Source organism: Lissotriton helveticus, chromosome 3_1 (assembly GCF_964261635.1).
Source record: "Lissotriton helveticus chromosome 3_1, aLisHel1.1, whole genome shotgun sequence".
NCBI classification, from domain to species: Eukaryota; Metazoa; Chordata; class Amphibia; order Caudata; family Salamandridae; genus Lissotriton; species Lissotriton helveticus.
Window position 1 is genome coordinate 774,730,424 of NC_136061.1, and position 16,977 is coordinate 774,747,400.

Consider the following 16,977-nt stretch of genomic DNA (forward strand, 5'->3'; position numbering starts at 1 on the left):
TGTTCATTAGCCTCCATCAAACTCTTTTTCATAATGCGCTCCACAATGTATTTGGGAAAACCGAAATGTCCTTTAACACTGTTGCGCTTTGTTTAATAAGTTGGTAAATGTACTTACGATTCAGAAGCCCTCTGCAATCGTAATTCTAATCGTTACCATTTCCTGTTTGATATTCTGTTCTTTACTAGGATAGTTTCCGGGTTACAGAAGGATGGGGAACAGAAGGAGCAGTCAGCAGCCGGAAGTCGTGGGGAAGGAAGAAGGTGACGGAGCTTCAGGAAATGCTCCTGACGAGAAGCGCTGCAGAGGAGCCCCCGGGTAAGTCTAGAAGGATGCTGTTGCTGGATTGCAGGTGAGCAGCCATCTGAAGACGAACACAAGCGCCGGCTCGTGTTCAGCGCTGCTCTTTTATAGATGCTCAAGGGTTGCGTCTGATTAATGCACGTGTAAACAGCGAAGGAACGCCTTTCTGTCTACACGTGAAGTAACATAGTGCCAGAGCGAGGTGATTGATGCTGCTTCGAGCCCCGGGGGCCAAATACAATTAACGACGCTCATGACGAGCTCAGCTCGTCATGGAGTTTCCATTGATTTCAATGGAAATTGTTAATAAATCTTTCCAGGGCCTTAGCATCCAAGTGGTTGGGCGAACTTTATCATGAAGCAAGCAAATAAGATTACTAAGTAAATCGCATGGAAACAAAACATTCAAAGCATATTTTCAATGTACATGACTCATGAATAAAGGATGGAATAAACCAGTGGAACAAATACAGATTTAACTTAATGTGAGGTAAATAAACAAGCCCTCTGTCGAGAACAAACCCTAACAGTTTCCAAGAAGGAATGAAGGACGTTGCAACCTGGATGAGCAGCAGCTGTCTAAAGCTCAACTTGGAGAAGACAGAAGTCCCCGTCCTCAGACCCTCCCTGTCTGCATGAGACAAGGTCCTGTGGCCCACCGCCCTCGACAGCCCCCCACACCCACGGATCACACTCAGATCCTCGGCCTCATACTCGACTCCTCCCTTTCCATGCCTCGACAGATCAACGCCATTGCCTTTACCTGTTTCAACATCCTCTGCATCCTTCGCAAGACCTTCAAATGAATCCCTCCCAAATCAAGAAAGGCCATCACCCACACTTTCAGAACCAGCATATTAGACTACGGAAATGCCCTCTATGCTGGGATCCAACAAATCCCTGCTCCGTAAGCTCCAGATCATACAGAACAGTGCAGCCAGACTCGTCCTCGGTGTTCCCCGGCACGAACACATCACCCCACACCTGCAAGATCTCCACTGGCTCCCCATCGAGAAGAGAGTAACTTTCAAGATACTCACCCTTGCATACAAATGCCTCCACAATATCGGACCCCAATATCTCAATGAAATAACCACCTTTGATCCGCCAAACTCGCCTTTGCCGAAACCCTGCACAACCGCAGAGCCAAAACAGGTGGGAGAACCTTCTCCTACGTCTCAGCAAATACCTGGATTGCGCTCCCAATCAACATTAGACACACCCACACTCTGCACATCTTTAGGAAGACCCTCAAGACCTGGCTCTTTGACTGACAGGAGCTGCCCCACCCCTCCTCCCCCAGCGCCTTGAGACCCTCACGGGTGACTAGCATGCTTCACAGTTCTCTGATTGATTTATTGATTGATTGATTAGACCCTTCTAACTAAGGTACCTGCTACCTGAAAGAAATTTGAATGTGTGCAATTGATGTATCACCAAGTATAAAGTTGCTTGGGAGCCAGTATTGGCCTTAATGGATTGAGTCACTTGGAGTTCCAAGGTACAAAGATTTACTCTCATTGAGAGGTAATGTGAGGATATTACCAGACACGTTCAGAAGTGCGTCAATTTTTTGGACCCTTGGAAAATGTTTCTGAGTATTGTCTAATTCCTTATTACTAAAATGTATAGATACAAATAAAGATTTACATATTAACTGTGCTTTTTCTCAGAGGCAGGAACGTCATAGCACCATAAATACACAAACCACTATTTCTCACCACGTCAACTACGATTCAACTCTGTGATTCTCTGGTCACACACAGATATCTCTAGTGATTGCATTAGCCACCTGAAGTTTCACAACACAAAACTGTTTATTTCCCACTGGTTAGTTTAGCTTGCATTTATTTGCATTTAACTTATACACTTTATTTTACATGCTGTTACCTGGAAGTGAAAAAATAACAAAACAGTTGCACAATTTTTACTCATTTGAGCCATTTCTTTAATCCCACATCCCTACTCACTGACCCCAAAACCATTGCACCCAGCATTACAGCGCACATAATTTTTTTATGCACTTCAACTGCTGCACTTAAAGGAAGACAGCCTGGAAACATACCAAATAAACAAAATTGCTCTTCCAGGTCATCTTCATTACAAGCAGTTGCAGACACTTGGAGTCGGCTCTACCCTTTTATGTTTTGATCTTGAAATATACAGGGACACATGGGACCATTTATTTGTGTGTTTTAATGCCATTAATGTAAAGTGATGCAACTTGACCGATATACTCAGTTCAGTTTAAAGAACTTTATTCGAATTGAAATAACAATTCATAAAAGTATACAGATAAAAAATCACAATTTTAAATATCATATTTATCATTCTGATTTAAACATTACTAAGGTTTGACTTCTTAGAGTAAAATGGTTAAAAGAAATAAAACAGTAAAAACAGTTAAAATAAGTAATAATTAAAAACATTTGACTAACTCTTATTAACCCATGACGATAGACTTTCGCACTCTTAGGATTGCATTCAGAAAAAGGCTCACTGTACTAATAGTGAGGCAGTCATCTAAGGACCTAAGTTTAATGTAAGCGTCTCTTGAATTCCTTAGGCCCCAAGTTAACAGAAGAGGCTTTAAAATTTGTTGTCGCGAATGGCTATATAAAGTGCAGAACAGAGTGCAGTGTATGTTTGATTGAAATGATTTGTCATCACAAGGACAGAGCCTTTTTCCCCTCGCCCAGTCATTGCAGGTCGGGAATGATATAAGTCTATAAAAGGTTTCCAGGCGAAAGTAAGTCAGGAGCCTACGGTGATGTAGGGGGTGTTCTAACACAAGACACAACTGGAGGCCCCTCTGAGATGTCACTTCATCATGGCTCATGACCGATTTTTTAGACCTTTCGCCCTTCCACCTTTGTAATTCCAAATGTACCAGAAGCATCTTTTTCAACGAAGATCGCGAGAGAGATTCCAGTGAGGCTGGGTACGTAAAATATTCAGGATGACCAATCTCACCGACAAAGTTCTTAATGTAAATAAGCCATTTGATGTTTTTCAGCCCATCACAGTTCAAGCAGTCCTCTATAATGGATCTATTCAATTCTGTGGAAGGGTTGGTCCAGACATTGTGCCAAAGTAAAACTGGGGCGAGTTTTATAATATCCGTGATAAAAGTGAGGGCAACTTCGGCATGTAATACATATATTGGGGTGCTCCTTGGTGTAGCAGTTGTAAATCGGAGGAACCTGTTCTCAATTCGCTGGATCTCCTCCATTTGCTGCCAGCCCCAGATACCAGCCCCATAGGTCCCAATAGCCACACATTTCGATTTGAATATTCGGAGGAGCTCCATTGCTGGCCTGTTTCCTATTTCTTTCGTGAAATTCATGAGAGCCCCAACTGCTCTGTTGAATGCCACAGCATGTGCTTTCACGGCTGGCTTCCAGGTGCCTTGTCTATCAAAGTAGACCCCCAGATAGCAAAAGATATCAGCTAACTCTACCTTCCTATTATTTAAAATAATTGGGCATGGTTGTCTATGTTTATTTGAACTGCACGACATAGTAAACGTCTTTGAGACGTTTACACATAACCCTCTAACGTTCATAAAATTAGTGAAGGTGTGTACGGCTTTCTGGAGTCCTACCTTGGTCTGTGAGAAGATGGCCGCATCGTCAGCATAAAGTAAAATGGGGATGGGTTTGCCCTTGATTACAGGGTAATCATAGTACTGCTGTGTTAGGCAAGAACCCACTCCAATAATATATAGATTAAATAGCAGAGGGGCCAAGATGCAGCCCTGCCTTACCCCTCTGCTAATCTTAAAAAAGTCTGTACATTCCCCCCTCTGACCGTATCTAACTCGGGCACCTGCCTCCACATAGAGTTCTCTGATGAATACGATTATTTTATTGTCCAGCCCAATGTCCCTCAACGTCTGCCAGAGACTGTCGTGCAGAACGCAGTCAAAAGCAGAGCTGAGGTACACATAGGTCTCATACAGATTTGATTTCCTTGCGTGGATATATTTTGAGATGATTAGTGAAAGATTCAGCCCCTGCTCAATTGTCCCCCGCCCTCCCCTAAACCCATACTGAAAAGGAGACAACACTTGCTGTCCCTCCACCCAGTCCTGAATGTGAGCAAGAATGACCCTGCCCGCCATCTTCATGAAGCCATCTAACAGAGCAGGCAGGGTCATTCCTGTCCCCCTTCTTGTATATCGGGACTAAGATTGCCTCCTTCCAGGTTGGGATAAAACCTCTTTTCGTCATGCAATTCAAAACTCTAGTGAGTAGAGGAGCCCACAGGTCTGGGTACATTTTAAAAACATCAATAGGGACGGAGTCTGGGCCTGGTGCTTTCGAGGCTGAGCTCTCCCTTAAGGCCTTGTATACCTCCTCTAGTTTGAATTGAATGTCTAGAGGGAACGTGGAATCCTCCTCTTCTGAAGGTATTGTTGTTTCTGAAGCTAGTACAGGCAGAGCCTTATTGCTATACAGGGCCTGGAAGTGGGACACCCACTCCTGGGCAGTGACAGCATTGTCTAGGCAAGGACCTTGGCTGTCTTGGTAGAAAGGAGCATTCACAGCCTTCCAAAAAGCAGCAGAGTCCTTTTGTATTGCTGCTGTATGGAGGGCTTCCCAGGCTTCAACTTTTAAATCTTTCTTCCTTCTAATCAAAACGGCACGGTACTTACGCCTTGCCCTTTGAACCTGAACTCTATCTAATGGGGTAGCATGCAGTGCATTTTTAAGATCCCGCAATGCCCTGGAGCAATTTGGATCAAACCACCCTGGGGTTCTCTTAACTATATTGCGTGGATCTCTAGTCAGAAGGTGTTTAATTAAACAACAAATTTTATTAAAAGAGACCAAGACTTGTTCTTCGTTCTCTTCTAACGTCAAACACTTAATAATTAAGCATGGGCGTAAAATCCGTTCCGCTCGCGGATTTTGCGGATTTTTGGCAAATTCGCAATCCGCAAACTCTCGCGAACTTGCCGAAAATTCATAAAATCCGTGCAAAGCGTATTTTTTGCTTGGTCGCACTTGCCAACTAGAATACTATACAATTTCGCGGGAGTAAACACTTGCGAACATGTAGATGCGGCGGGCAGCGACATTCTCGCAATTGCGAGATTGCAAAATTTGCAATTTCGAACAAGAAATCCACCAGCAGGCAGCATAAACCTTGAAAATTATGATTTTTATCAGAATAACTCCTCAGTTTGACATTTGCCTGCACTTTCTCTTTGCAAGGAGTCCATTTTGGGGGGGGGGAGGAAGGAAGTGCCCCACAGTCTCCAACTTCCTGTTCCTGTCCAGCAGGCTCCTCCCTGTGCTTTCTTCATGTGCTGGTCACTTTGATTTGGATCTTGACCTGGAAGGATTACTTTTTGTGGATGCTGCTGGATATTTGGATTTTTGCAAAACTGAAAGCACTCAGCAGGTGCAAAAGTTCAATCTTATCATTAGTAACCATTCCCTGTAGTGCTTCCTGAGGGGCCCCTTCAGAGTTCATTTGCCTACTTGCAACTATTCTATGACCCTGCTCTGACCCTCACAGCAGGCTCAGAGAATAGCTACAAGTATACAACAAAGGTCCTGTTAAAAAAATTACACTGCAACAGAAAGCAATTACAGACAAAACTGAAAGCACTCAGCAGGTGCAAAAGTTCAATCTTATCATTAGTAACCATTCCCTGTAGTGCTTCCTGAAAGGTCCTGTGAAAAAAAATTGCACTGCAACAGAAAGCAAAGTACAGATAAGGAAGCAGGTGCCAGCCAGACTGGAAGTTTAAATTCAGTGACACATTAATCAACCCCAAATTAATTCATGTCAGTTGAAGCAGGGCAGGTGTGCTTGCTTTTTTTCACCCCCATAATCTACAGTGATAAACCAACCAGAGGGTGGCAGTGATGTACCAGAGGGTGGCATGGGTGTACCAGAGGGTGGCAGTGGTGAAACAGAGGGTGCTGTGAACCTGTGATGATGAACCAGACGTAGAAACAACATAGTCGCGGCTGTTGCGAGCCGACAAGTAAGTTCGCAATTGCGAACTGGTACACAACCCTCGCGAACTGGCAGAAACCCTTGCAAACACAAAAAAAATTAAAAATCCGCAAATTCGCTAGAGTTCGCGGATTTTGCGGATTGCGAATCCGTAAATACGCAAGTTCGCGGATTGCCAATTCGCAAAATCCGCCAATGCTTATTAATAATTTCTTTATGGGAAATATTCATTAGGTTTTTTTGGAAGCTCTCTGGTATTACCTTCTCCCATTTAATGCAAAATCCGTTACGCTGGCCAAGAATAGGGTTAAAATCATAATTACGTTGAGTATTAAGAGGCCGCGTATCCAGATTTAGCTTGAAAGTAACTGAAATGGGGTAATGGTTACTAATGCCACTTGTGAGTGTCTCCCAGCTATTAACCAATGAGGCATAGCGTAGCGATAGTAAGGCAAAGTCAATAATTGACTTCGCCCCTCTTGCGTTAAATGTGGGTGAAAATGTTTTTGGCACGGAGCAGGCCTCATTAATAAATGCCATGGAGTGGTCCACCATTAAGTTATTAAGTAAGTCCCCTAATTTTGTGTGGGCAAAGTGGCTTGTTGGTCCTACAGATTCGTCTTCCCAGCCTCACACTCCCTGTAGACTCTTTGGGCACAATGGACAATTAAAGTCCCCTACCCACAGGAGGGCCATATCCCCTGAACAGCTATCTGTAATAGTCTTAAGGGTACTTGACAATTTCTTAATTGTGGTTTCCACTTGTGCTCTCGGGATGTCGGGATGTTATTGTAGAGATTAATAATGGCTCGATTTTCCAGAGCTCCCCAGGATACCCTTAAGATCTGAAAAAAAGGAGAATCCAGGAAGCGCCCTAGAACCGTGGGACCTGAGCAAATAGACAAATACATAGACAGACCTCCCTTATGTCTACCCATTTAGTGGGAACTGCCGGAGTAAAGAACGTTTTAAAACCCAACAAGTGGGATTCTTCCCTCGCCCATGTTTCCTGGAGAGCTATAATTGAATGGGACATAGTTACTGACCGCCAATCTGCGTCGTTAATTTTTGGGGCCAGACCCGCTTTGTTCCATGTTATTATACTGCCAGGAACTTCCGTGTTTATTGGTGATGTTACTCCCATAGATATCACAGGGGCTGGCTCAATTATGTCACAGGGTGTAGTCCCAAGTGGGGACATTAGAACCATGGATATCTCAGAGGCTGGTTCCATTGTGTCCATTGTTTCAGAAGATATGGTCCCAGACAGGTTATCTAACTGGGGAATTACCAACGCTTCTACCCCAGAAGCTTGTATTTTGGGATGAGGGACTATCACAGGGCAAGGGTCTAACTCGGGCGTGGTATATACAGGAACAGGGGTATAGCTTTGGGGCCTAAGATTATGTTTTTTGTCTTTTGTCCTATAAGTTAGTGACCTATTAGGAGGGAGCCCCAACCGTCATTCGCAGTCATCCAGGCCTGAAAGTGCTGCAAATCTATTGGTATGCTCAAAGGGGGTGAATGGCAACAAATGGTCCATTCCCCTGGTTCCTTGTGAGTGGTCTGGTCCACTGTTGTTATTTCTATGTCCCCTATATGGGATGTTGTTCCACCCATAAGCATTTTTTGGGATCATAGGGTAGGGAGCCTGCCACACGTATTGATAATTAAATGTTGTGGGGAGGTTGTTCCATAAACTGGGGGGGGGGGCCCTAAAGACATTAAGGAAGTTACCTGAGGTCTTGGGTAAAAATAAGTTAGGTCATGAGGAGTAATGGTTGTACCATTAGTTCTTGTATTCCAGTTTAAGATGTGGTTGACCTCGACTGGATCTCTAAAATTTATAATAATGAGATCACCCTCAATATCTTTCTGTCTACTCCCCAGCCAGGAGAGTCGGCGTATATGAACAATCTCGCCATTGGTGTTACTCGGGAGCGGTCTGTACTGGCTAAGCCAGTGCATGGCTTTATATTTTAATTGACTGAAGCCTTCCCTCCTGCCAGCTTGTAGTATGGGGACGCCTGTGAGTACAACCACATAGGGGACCGCGTCCGGTGGTAATTCAACTTGGCGGTCCCTAGTGATTCCTGATCTATCTGGATTTGCCCGCCCCCCCATGCTCATACCCATTTCCTCCATAAGCTGTACTTGCCTTCTTTGGTAATTCCTTAGGGATATTTGGAGCGAGTTGATGGTCTGCTTTTTGTGACTTCGCCCCTTGGTAGTTACCTGCCACTGTTTTGCTAGATGAATTTGCATCCCTTTGGGCTACAGGGATAGGGGATGGAACTACGGCTGCAGGGAGTAGGGCTTGCTTAGGTCCAACTTTGGAAAAACTTGCTTTGTTGGTGATGGCATGTTCTAGATCCCCCAGCCGCTGCTCTAACCTCTTCAACCTCTCCAATATAGGAGAGGTATATGACTTAAGTAGGTGTTCAATACTATCAAGGGAGACAGAAGATAATTGTTCCTTGATCGTACAATCCCTGGTAGATATTGAACTGGTACTAGGTGCACTCAGTGTGGGGCTATGTGTGTGCGGTATTATGTTATGTATGGCCTCCTGACCTAAGTCGAGGGGTAGTCTAGCCTTTGTAGTGGGAGCAGATGTAACAAGTACCTTGTTGCCCTTCCCAAAGTCAGTATGGCTGATCTTAGCTCTTTGTGGCACACCTCCTCTCCTCCTTCTCTTATTTGGTGGTGGTCCAAAGACTTTAGCGGCTTCCCGTTTCCCTGCTATCTTTTGTATATTCCCTACCACTAGTCGGGGAGTATCAGGTATGATTTCTATAGTGACATTGGTATTACTAATATTTAAAGAACTATTTTCTTCCACACTGTTAAGGGCAGTCGTTGAGGGTGGCGTGTCTCGCAGGAGAATAGGGCTCCCCTGCGTAGATAGCACGTCCTCAAACCTGATGTAGACCCTGCGCCTGCTGGATTAAACTGTGTTAGTACGTCCACAGGAAGTCTGTTTTTAATAGCTTCAATTGAGCGGTGCCGCTCAGCCCTACGTTCAGCCAGTGAACAATCCCTTTCTATATCAGTGGGAGGTTTCCTAAAGTAGTCGTCCAGAGTACCCTTTCAATTTCCCACTGCTTCGGCTTGCATAATTTTTTCGGCAATAGCAGCCATAGGTGCTGATAATAATCTTTTGTGGAGAACAGCCCCCAAGTAGGTTCCCTTCCAACGTTATTAGCTACTGGTTAGGTATTGTTAAAGGCGTAACCAGATCGGGGGCCCTATAGATGATCACTGTCCAAGTGGGTCTTGATGATACGTGGTAATAAGAAGAGCAGTTACTTTGCATGAATGTGGTGATGACACATAACAGGGGTGCTCAATGTCAGAAAGGAGGCAGACTTACTACATCAGTTGGTGGTAATCCTGCGATATTTAGAGAGTGGGCCCAGCCCAGCCTCCTTCAGCCACCGAACGGCCACAAAACGGCCCGCCCTTTGCCCGGGCTTCGCCCGGCGTCCCGGGAGGCGGAGCTCATGCTGTATTTAAGCGCCTCCTGGCGCGGTTTTCGAGCGCGCATGGCGCATGGGCTGCTGGGTGTTGTAGTTCTGGTGAGCTGCACTCCCCTCGGCGGCCGCGCTGCGTGATGTCAGTTACAGCGGGGCAGCGGGAGGCAGGGAGCACCACACTTCCCCTTGCAGTCAACACTGGTCCGGTGCAGCAAAGCGTCCAGCAAAAGGGTCAGTGACGGTATTCTTTCAGTTTCCCCGATATACTCAAGGAACACTTGCTGTATAATCTAGACATGTATATGAGTGTGCATTCTAATGTTTACTTACATTGACACCAAATTGCAGTTCTCATATATATCTGCATTTATGTTATTTGAATGATTATGTTCGCTCTCATATATTTATGTATTCATTTGAATATTCTCCTGTATTTATCTTATAATGTATATGAATCTATAACCATGCATTCAAATATGTATTGACATATTCTGCTATGCTAGCTTGACCAAAGGCCTTAGGCATTTAGACTTACTCTTTATCCTTCAATGTGAAAGTTGTTTGCTTTGCGTGTTCTCTTCCCTGCAGGTGAAGTCTCAGGGCATTCATTAGTTAGTGAAAGGCAAATTGTGTATGCGATCTAGTGAGGCTCAAACAGGAACTTTGGCATAGATAAGAGGGACTAACGAACAAAGAGAGTATCAGCATTCGGATGAGACCCGGAGATGGGAGAAATCCAAGGATGTTCTGATGTTCATACCAGGAGTTGGGAGCAGCATGGGAGGGCGTCAAGTTTCACTGTGAGAAGGGAGAAAAGTACACAGGATGTAAGATTCTCAAATGTTCTGTGAAGTTTATTAGGGGGTCGCATTTCTAGTTCAGACAGACTCCTGTTAAACTCAGAGAGGTACATACCTCTTGGCTTTTGGCAACATCTGTTGGATGGCTTTGTGCTATACAATGGTCTTCCTTTTGGAGAATTTCTACAGAGGTTTTGCAATGCTAACCCCTTACTACTCTCCTGGATCTAATTAGGGCTTGCCCAATCAGTGCTGTTTATTTTAGATTGAGGTTTTGAGATTTAGATTTCCTCATGCATAACAGACAAGAGGACCGCAAGAGGACTGCAAATCGAATACAGGCCACCAAATTCTCTTTCTCATTTTCTGAATTGTTATTACGGAATACCCTGTACAACTTTGTTAGATTTTTTGGCCTGCCAGTAGTGATTCTGTACTTTTACAATATATTCTTGATAATGGTATACATCAGTCTGGCTTTGAATTTGTAATAAACCTACATTTGTTCCCATTTATTGACTTGGACTCTCAATGTGTAGCGAAGTGGGTTACACTCTAATGAACTTGTGGATGATGCTAACTCCTCTTTATTCCTCAGGCATCTAGAAAGAGTAATTGCAGGGAAATTTGGATATTACGGCCTGTGCCCAATCAAATTCAATAGCGGTCCATGGAGAGAGTTCTGTGGGATGGTGGGGGGGCGGGGTGGGGCAGGTTAGTAAACACCGGAATATGGATGCACAGAGGTAAGTAAACATTTAAATGAATAAAACGAATTTCGTTGCACGCGCTGTATCGCATTTTGCGATACAGCGTGCGCAACAAAATTAGTTTTATTCATTTAAATGTTTACTTATCTCCATGAATCCATATTCCGGTGTTTACTACCCCTCACCCTGCCCCTCCCCCGCCCCGCCTCACCACCCCAAGGAACTCCTTCCACAGACCGCTGCTGATCAAGTTCATACCACAATATGCTGCATGGGATCTAGAACAGCCCCTTAGAAACAGACAACTACCACAGGAATTTGTATTAAGGAACCCAGTTCCTTTGGTAATTCTCTATGTTCTTCCTTTGCTCTACCCAGACATTTCAGCAGTTGAAATGTCAGTTTGGGATGTACCAGGAGCTTTGCATTCCTGCATCTCTTTCAATTTCTGTTACCCATTGAAACTCAAATTACAGGGCACATACTCCACTCAATGAAAAGAAACAATTCTCCATCCATACATCAGGTCAGTGAACCTCACTAAATGCTTGGTTAAACTTACTTCAGTTCAACTTCAAAATGTGAAAAGCACATCTCTAAAAACACAGGAGACAAGTAGATTACTACAACCACCACCCAACTACTGAGACACAGACTGTGTCTCTGTTTTAAATCAATAGGTAGATATGTTGCAGCAGACTTCGGTCAGCAGCAATCCAAGTATGGTAACCTATGCACTTACAGGAAATTATGCCTGGTGCTGGATGAGGTTTCCAGAGACAACACGTGTAACAAAATGACAGATCACATTTGCTTGGAGTAGCATCATTTTGGTTCCATCCTTTTACATTGACTAAGCCATATATATATTTTCCTTTGCCCTATGTGGTTGGGTGATGTAATAATACCAATGAGACATGGTGCACTCAAGGTATAGAAGGTGCATTTATTGAGTGTTTTGACATACATATGTGTGCATATTAATGTTTTTCCTTTTTAGAGACATCTGGACTGCTGATATTAATCTTCTATAGGCGCAGATTGTAAGGTTGGGCGCTAAAACGCATTTGGTGCAGTGCATTTGCCAGAGATTAGCGAGAATGAATAATGTATGTGTTCATTGCTTTCTTTATAAATTGCGACCATTTGTTGTTTTTTGTTAATAATGCATATATTAGTCCATTGTACCACATATTAGCATACAGTATAATTTATTGGATTATATGTAGTTTTTTTCAAAAGGAATATGCATTTAAAGAAAACTGTTAAGTTAGCGTGATAGTAGGCCTTAAAAACTTACAGTCAAGACAATTTAATACTAATGTGAAAGTTGTTTTTCTGCACGTGCAGACCAAAGGCATTCATCAGTCTTCCTCTCTTCTATAGCGAGCTAGTGGACCTCCGGTTAGTTGCACTCTACCAGCTCCGTCCGGGGTTAATCACAATCTTCCCTGAAAGACATGGAACAAGTGTGAAACTGTAGAGCCAGTGCAAGTTTCCTGTAAGGACTTGGAACAAGTGTGGCATTGCAGTGACAGTCAGTGAAAGCTTCCCTCGAAGATACAAAAAAAAATGTGGTACTGCGTGCCAGGGCAAGCTTTATTAAAACACATGGAACAAGTGTGGCACTGCATGGCCAGTACAACTTCCTTCAAGACATGTGTCGGGCCAAATGGCAGGTTCTTCTCTTGAACTACTGAGCACAAAATGAGCTGAAGTTTCCTGTGGTACCTGCCTGTTCCCCTCCCTTGAACCTCTTGCACCAAGAATGAAAGACAAAGCATAAAACTTTGATGACAAACAAGAGCAGAAAGGGATACCGATCTAGTGGCTGAATTGCACAATATAAGATCAGAAAACATGGGATCAATTCCAGCTTGACTACTAGACCTAATTCTGTGATCCTAGGAAATTATTTTAGTTTATCGAAAATCCTATTTTTCATTACTTCATTTGTGAAAACCTTAAAATACATGAGGGTGTGTGCTGAACAAAAATCTCTCTTGTATTTGACTTAATGAACTATAATTTTGCTCCATGTAAAATAAGAATATAGTCCACATATAGGGTGCAAATGACAACTGATTAGCCTCTTACTTCTCTAATAGTATTTGTCATCTAAATGGTAGGTGGGGCATGAGTGTTTCTAATTTAATGTTTAAAAACTATCACTTTTAATAAACACCTCTCAATTCAGGTTTATAATCTAATGTACTAAGATGAAACTCTTGTCAAAGAAAAATAGTACTTTGAATACACTTTGCCATATTTTTACATAAAATCTGTTGCAAGATTTCTATGCCAAATGTTCCAAAGACTTAGAGCTAAGATGGGCTCTTAGGGACAATTGCGCATTAGCAACCCCAAGAAGTTTAAAATTACCTGTGCATTTTTCTGGCATGAAAAAAAATCAAACAACCCTCAAATTGTTCACTCTCTCAGTTCCAGCACTGTCCTATGTAAGTTATGTTATTGTACTAACTGTGATTGTCTGCCCCCAACCGGAATAGTAGAAAGCAGTGATTACTGTGACTGTCTGGTCTTCAGAAGCAATCTAGCATCATGTGCATAACTTCTTCTTTGATCTCTGATAGCGTTAGGCAGCCAAGGCAGAATGGCGCACTCTGTATTTACAAAAGTGAGCACGCGTACTGGTCGCCCATTCAAGGTACTTGCATTGGGGCTTTTGCAGTGCTCCCGAAGGTGCTACAGTTGATTCTGTTGCTCGAATTCTGACTTTTGCAGCTGTGATGGATGTAACTAACAGAAAGCTCGCAGTGCTGTACCAGCTCCTGTGGCCCCAGTAGGCAGTGGTGCTGGAACAATTTTCAGAATGGTGGTGCTGTCATCAATGTTACATCACTGAAGCGTAGAGGTCACTGCTCGAAATGCTTGACCACGAAAACGGACATACCTTCGCAAACCACCATCTTTTCCAGCAAACTTTGGGCGAACAACTAGGAGCATAGACGGCGATCCTGGGCTTGTAGAGACACGCCGGAACACCAAGGTGGACTCCAAGTCCCAGGAACCTTTCCCTCACACCACCTGTGCCGGGAGCAAGCCGCGCCCACACCTTTGGGAACTTTAAAAGACCTCGCCGCACCCGCTCCACGGGTGCCGCAGCGTAGAGGTCACTGGGCGAATTGCTTGACCACGAAAACGGACATACCTTCGCAAACCACCATCTTATCCAGCAAACTTTGGGCAACCAACTAGGAGCATAGACGGCGATCCTGGGCTTGTATAGACCCGCCGGAACACCAGGGCGGACTCCAAGTCCCAGGAACCTTTCCCTCACACCACCTGTGCCGGGAGCAAGCCGCGCCCACACCTTTGGGAACTTTAAAAGACCTCGCCGCACCCGCTCCACGGGTGCCGCAGCGTAGAGGTCACTGGGCGAATTGCTTGACCACGAAAACGGACATACCTTCGCAAACCACCATCTTATCCAGCAAACTTTGGGCAACCAACTAGGAGCATAGACGGCGATCCTGGGCTTGTATAGACCCGCCGGAACACCAGGGCGGACTCCAAGTCCCAGGAACCTTTCCCTCACACCACCTGTGCCAGGAGCAAGCCGCGCCCACACCTTTGGGAACTTTGAAAGACCTCGCCGCACCCGCTCCGCGGGTGCTGCAGCGTAGAGGTCACTGGGCGAATTGCTTGACCACGAAAACGGACATACCTTCGCAAACCACCATCTTTTCCAGCAAACTTTGGGCGAACAACTAGGAGCATAGACGGCGATCCTGGGCTTGTAGAGACCCGCCGGAACACCAAGGCGGCGCCAAGTCCCAGGAATCTTTCCCTCACACCACCTGTGCCAGGAGCAAGCCGCGCCCACACAGCTCCACCTATATCACTGCCATACCTCCCCTGCCGTGCGGGAGCATCCCGGGAGAAGCCCTGAACAAGGGCGGGAGCGTTCTTGGCCGTTAGTGGCCGTGTGAGGCCAGGAAGGGCTCCACCTCTTGGTTTTTTGAATTGCACTTTGGGTTTTTGCTAGTCTATTGTTGCAATTAGGGGGCGTCAGAATCAACTCTTAAAGTTGTCAGAAAATATTTCCGACCGCTAGCTATTATTTACTTCATAGCGAGCGCTACTTATTAGCGTTCCAAGTGTTTGCGGTAATTACTGCCAACTGTTGTTTGCACTACCCTTGCATTTAGACTTTTCCATCTCCATACTTATTCTGTTACTCTCAGGGTTAAAGAATGGTGAGACGTGCTCCCGCAATATCTGCCGATGCCCCTGCCCCTAAACAAAAAGAGCTTGCAAAACCTCAGCTCCCCAGCCTTACAGCTATAGATCGAATGCTCCAACAAACTATTGCGGTGGTGGTTAATGCCATTGAGAGCACGGAGCGTCGCCTGTCGTTCCCTGCAGGCACTGCCCCCCCTTACTGCTTCCCAATGCATCCATGCTTTCTACTAACTCTCAGTACTCTATATTGGCACCATCTTTTTCTGCTCTCCCAGGTGGCGGCTACACCCCGAGGACACAGGACGTAGCCCCCATTGTTGTAACTCGTCCCCAGGAACTTTCACTCCAATTACTAGATTATCCCTAACCCCTCCTATTTTTCACAATGTGGCCATTGCTGACTCCCTATCTTGTACTGGGGCTCCCAATCTCACAGGATGCACTAACTCGCCTGGCAATATTAATTCAACCTCAAGTTCGCAGTTTAGTGCTAGTAGCCCTAGCCCTAGCTTTACAACTAGAGGGCAGCTGGCCAGACGCAAGCACAACCACGTAGTCAGGGATTGTCCAACTCTAAGAAGTAGTAAAGGGCTAGCGGAGGGGAGTAAGCCAAAGAAAGTGCCCGCTAAACACTGTATATCAAAGGGTAAGATTATCCAGAGCAAGGTAGCTAGGGGCATATCTGACGCAATTGAGCACCTAGGTCCATCAGCCGATGCAAGCCCTTGTGATACAATAGAGATCCCACTGGATAAATCCTCTAATACCCAAGAAAGCATTAACCCTGATGGTGGTAACACCGTCTTGCCTAAGAGCATAATGTGCCCTCCAAACGCTGAGAGGGATAGTTCCCTTATTGCCCATACCAAGCATCTTTTGAAGTTCCTTATTTTACCAGTGGTTGAGAGGTTAAAAGAGCTTACACTCAGATTAGATCGTTTTGAGCAAGGAACCTTGGATAACTTCTATTCTGTAAAGGCCCTAATTAAGCTACATTCCAAAATTAACCCAGTGACAGCTGCACAGACCCAAACTCCACCAGCGGCCCCTGTAGTTGCAGCCAAAAGCGCTCCCCTAAAACAGTATGGCGCCCTAGGGACCCCGAGAGGAACTGACACCCCAGAGAGAACTGCGCCATTGAGTTCTGCCCCGAGCTCAGGCACAGCATCAAATAAGGCTAGCAACACAATATATCAACCGACGATTAAAGGGGACAGGGGGGCTCGTGGTACCACACAGGCACAGAAGGGTAAACTTAATAATAGCAACCCAGAGAGGCAGAGGAATGATCCATCCCTAAAATCTGACAGAGCAGATAGAAGAGAAACGAACTCTCCTCGCACTAATCTACCTCCAGAATGTATGCCCTACGTAGTTGTTTTGGTTGGAGTCCCTTGTCTAACCCAGGGAAAAAAAGAATCATACACTGAACTTAGAAACAAAACAGCATTCTGGCTAAACAATAACAGGCCCCTCCGAGGGATTTGGATGGACATATCATTTTTGTTA

The 16,977-nt window shown here is 44.8% G+C and overlaps 1 long non-coding RNA gene across 2 annotated transcripts in view; it reads left to right on the forward strand.

Annotated features, from left to right (window-relative positions):
• The first annotated feature begins 221 nt into the window (after positions 1-221).
• LOC144824744 (uncharacterized) overlaps positions 222-16,977 on the forward strand; it is a 281,446-nt gene continuing 264,690 nt past the window's right edge. For both annotated transcript variants that reach the window (XR_013609093.1, XR_013609092.1), the window contains exon 1: positions 222-318. This is a non-coding gene — a long non-coding RNA (uncharacterized LOC144824744). The remainder of the gene's footprint in view (positions 319-16,977) is intronic.